The sequence below is a fragment of the Chiloscyllium punctatum genome, chromosome 44, assembly GCF_047496795.1.
Source record: "Chiloscyllium punctatum isolate Juve2018m chromosome 44, sChiPun1.3, whole genome shotgun sequence".
Classification (NCBI taxonomy): Eukaryota; Metazoa; Chordata; class Chondrichthyes; order Orectolobiformes; family Hemiscylliidae; genus Chiloscyllium; species Chiloscyllium punctatum.
In genome coordinates this window covers 23,913,284-23,917,678 of record NC_092782.1, presented here as the reverse complement: position 1 = coordinate 23,917,678, position 4,395 = coordinate 23,913,284, and the positions used below count along the sequence as shown (strand labels likewise).

The 4,395-nt window shown below is 37.2% G+C and overlaps 1 long non-coding RNA gene across 1 annotated transcript; it reads right to left on the bottom strand.

Moving 5' to 3' along the window:
• Nucleotides 1-2,225: 2,225 nt before the first annotated feature.
• LOC140466804 (uncharacterized) lies at nt 2,226-3,264 on the bottom strand. The gene is made up of 3 exons (XR_011955286.1): nt 3,199-3,264; nt 2,880-2,936; nt 2,226-2,257 (listed from the first exon to the last, which is right to left on the bottom strand). It is a non-coding gene; the product is annotated as an uncharacterized lncRNA (long non-coding RNA).
• Nucleotides 3,265-4,395: the final 1,131 nt, after the last annotated feature.

The following is a 4,395-nucleotide window of genomic DNA, read 5'->3' as shown; positions in this document are numbered from 1 at the left end:
ATTGTTCATTTGTTTGAAATGTGTGGACATTGTTTCAAAACTAATCAACAAATTTTGGGAAGGGAGCACTGCCTCAAATAAGCAGAGACATTTACAAAAATGAAACATAACAATTCTCCTCTTGCTTACACTCTGTTCGAGCATAATTCAACTCTCTGCGAGGTCTGGGAAAACTATCTGCGGACAGTAGTATCATGTCCCACTGAGCTCTGGGAACTGGGAAACATTGATTAATGTTCATGATTCTACAAATGGTTATCAAAAGAAGCCATCACTGACCTGATGTGGATTGGGTTGTGGATGTGGGTGTACTTGGTTTTGATGTTGCTGTGAGTCCTTTGGGAGAACAAGAGCAAACATCATTGTACGACCACTTCAAAATCTACCTATGACTGCAGTGGTTGGTCATTAGACTGTTTTACTGTGTGTTTCTCAAATGGAACACTGCATTGTAATGTGATCAATGTTTTAAAACATTCAACCAATAGACAGTGTTTTCAAGAATGGCTAAACAGATGATCGTTGGTGGAAATCTGAATTGGTGGAAAGTGAACAGACTCACTGAGGTTTATTCATAGAGGATCTCACTCACCCTTTGTGGTGGTTTCAGCAATAACTGTTGTGGTGGTTGTTCCTTTTGGTGAAAATGTCACTTCTGAATAAGAATGAAACAATGCATGTTATTTCCCAGTATTTTCAGAATTTTACAACAAATCTCTCCAAATCAAACTAGAGTATCAGGAGTGAAAGTTGCTTTCTTTGATTGTAGCTTTATAAATTTTCCGATCTCTCATTTGGATGTTTTACTCCTGTTCAAAATTCATCCTTTTCACATTGAAGACAAATACAACTTCATGATCACAACCATGTCCAAAATGGTTACCCACTGTGACTGAAAGCAACTGCTCAGATTAATGTTCCAAAAGAAACTTCAGAATTGCAGCTGTTTTTATTGGTGCTGTCACATGCTGGCTGGATATGTATTCCTGAATGCAGGAAAATGCTGTTGCCCTCTGTGACTTTCATATTGTATGTTTTGCACTTTGTATTTGTATACTCCAATTCCCCAATCATTACGAGCTTTGTCCCCCACCACGATTTAGTGATATTTCTGTTTATTTTGTTGGGATACGGATGCCAATTAAAGAGTATTCAGTTGAGAGGTCATGAACTGAAAAACGATACTGATCCAACAGAACCATGCAGAAGACCCAACTGAGATGAAAACCTGAACAGGGAGAATGTGCACTGGTGTGTATTCATACAGAATCTCACTCACCTGTTGTGGTGCTTTCAGTAGTAACTGTCGGGGTAGTCATTTCTTTTGGTGAAGTTGTCACTTTTCAAGAAGGAAAAACATGAATGAATGTGATTGATTTCCAATTTCAAATGCATCAGCTTGGGCAAGACCAACACAGTGAATTTTATTACACCTCCAGAATGAGTAATCAAGGTTAAATTTCAACTGGTGCAGTGAAATTAAAAACTTGAAAATGTTTGCAAAAGAATGGCAAAGTGAACATGTGGAAAACTTTTCATGTTTTCAGGAAATAACTTCAGGCAACTGGTCCGAAGTAGAAACCTTGTGAAAACAAAGAACACAACCTTTCAAGAGAGAAATCCTTTGACAAGTTCCAATAATTGTGCAGGCATCCATAACATTTGTCCTAATGTGCATGAGACCTCATGACGCTGATTGAGCTTTATACAAGTTAGTATTTTCTCAACTCACTCACATTATTAAGATTGGATGCATTACATATGAGGAATTAAGTAACACGTTCGATTTGCCTGGATTTTATGGGAACAAAATAGTTTTTGATCTTGATGCTGTACACTGAACAAACCTATTACTGACCTGGTGTGGAGCCAGCTGAAATTTCTTTCACTTTTGTCGTCAGCTCTAATGAAAAATTGGAGGAATCATGAAATTCGCTACAATACAACCTAAACACTTATTCATTTTTGTGAATTTCTATTGCTTCACTCACCCGGTTTGATACTGGTTGTGGATCCTGATGGTGTTGGCTTCACTGTTGTAGTGAGTTTTTCTGAAGTTAAAAAAAATCCAATTAATGCCTCATATTGTTGTCAAACAGTTTCAAGTCGTATCATTTCTCTGGTATTTCTAGAGAAGGTGATATTGTTGTGTGAAGAGAATTGCTGGTGGATACCGGAAGAAGACAATAGTTACCTGTTGTAGTGGTTGCAGCAATAACTGTTGTGCCTGTTGTTTCCTTTGGTGTCGCAGTCACCTCTGAAGAAGAGAAGGGAAATAATCAAAATGACAGATTTCTGATTTCAAATGCTGCAGCACTGAGAAATTCAATAAGAGTTTGTTTTAATGGATCTGGAGATTTAGGTAAGGTGAAGTACATTTTACCAAAGCAATTAAAATCAATGTTCCATTTTTGAAAGAGAATCTTCAAGTGAATAGCAAAGTAAGGGTTTAATTACATTAGTAAAGAAGAAGAAAACATTTCATGACAAACACAACAACAGGAAATGTAAAATCAACCCAAAAAGGCAACAGAATCATTCTTTCACAAAAACATACATTGCAACTTTAAGATTCTGACAAATAGCATCGTGAAAAGTACATTGTTCATTTGTTTTAAATGTGTGGACATTGTTTCAAAACTAAACAACAAATTTTGGGAAGGGAGCACTGCCTCAAATAAGCAGAGACATTTACAAAAATGAAACATAACAATTCTCCTCTTGCTTACACTCTGTTCGAGCATAATTCAACTCTCTGCGAGGTCTGGGAAAACTATCTGCGGACAGTAGTATCATGTCCCACTGAGCTCTGGGAACTGGGAAACAATGATTAATGTTCATGATTCTACAATTGGTTATCAAAAGAAGCCATCACTGACCTGATGTGGATTGGGTTGTGGATGTGGTTGTACTTGGTTTTGGTGTTGCTGTGAGTCCTTTGGGAGAACAAGAGCAAACATCAAACACATTGCACGGCCACTTCAAAATCTACCTATTACTGCAGTGGTTTGTCATTAGACTGTTTTACTGTGTGTTTCTCAAATGGAACACTGCATTGTAATGTGATCAATGTTTTAAAACATTCAACCAATACACAGTGTCTTCAAGAATGGCTAAACAGATGATCGTTGGTGGAACTCTGAATTGGTGGAAAGTGAACAGACTCACTGAGGTTTATTCATAGAGGATCTCACTCACCCTTTGTGGTGGTTTCAGCAATAACTGTTGTGGTGGTTGTTCCTTTTGGTGAAAATGTCACTTCTGAATAAGAATGAAACAATGCATGTTATTTCCCAGTATTTTCAGAATTTTACAACAAATCTTTCTAAATCAAACTAGAGTATCAGGAGTGAAAGTTGCTTTCTTTGATTGTAGCTTTATAAATTTTCCGATCTCTCGTTTGGATGTTTTACTCCTGTTCAAAATTGATCCTTTTCACATTGAAGACAATTACAACTTTACGATCACAACCATGTCCAAAATGGTTACCTACTGTGATTGAAAGCAACTGCTCAGATTAATGTTCCAAAAGAAAATTCAGAATTGCATCTGTTTGTATTGGTGCTGTCACATGCTGGCTGGATATGTATTCCTGAATGCAAGAGAAATGCTGTTGCCCTCTGTGCCTTTCATATTGTATGTATTCCACTCTATATTTGTATACTCCAATGCCCCAATTATTACAAGCTTTTTCCCTAGCACGATCTAGTTTTATTTCTGTTTATTTTGTCAGGATATGGATGTTGTTTAAAGAGTATTCAGTTCAGAGGTCATGAACTGAGAAACCATACTGATCCAACAGAACCATGCAGAAGACCCAACTGAGGGGAAAACCTGAACTGGGAGAATGTGCACTGGTGTGTATTCATACAGAATCTCACTCACCTGTTGTGGTGCTTTCAGTAGTAACTGTCTGGGTAGTCATTTCTTTGGGTGAAGTTGTCACTTTTGAAGAAGGAAAAACATGAATCAATGTGATTGATTTCCAATTTCAAATCCCTCAGCTTGGGCAAGACCAACACAGTGAATTTTATTACACCTACAGAATGAGTAATCAAGGATGCATCTCAACTGGTGCAGTAAAATTAAAAACTTGAAAATGTTTGCAAAAGAATGTCAAAGTGAACATGTGGAAAACTTTTCATGTTTTCAGCAAATAACTTCAGGCAACTGGTCCAAAGTAGAAACATTGTGAAAACAAAGAACACAACCTTTCAATAGAGAAATCCTTTGACAAGTTCCGAAAATTGTGCAGGCGTCCATAACCATGGTCACCACATTTGTCCTCATGTACATGAGACCTCATGACGCTGATTGAGCTTAATACAAGTTATTATTTTCTCAACTCCCTCACGTTATTAAGATTGGATGCATTATATATGAGGAATTAAGTAT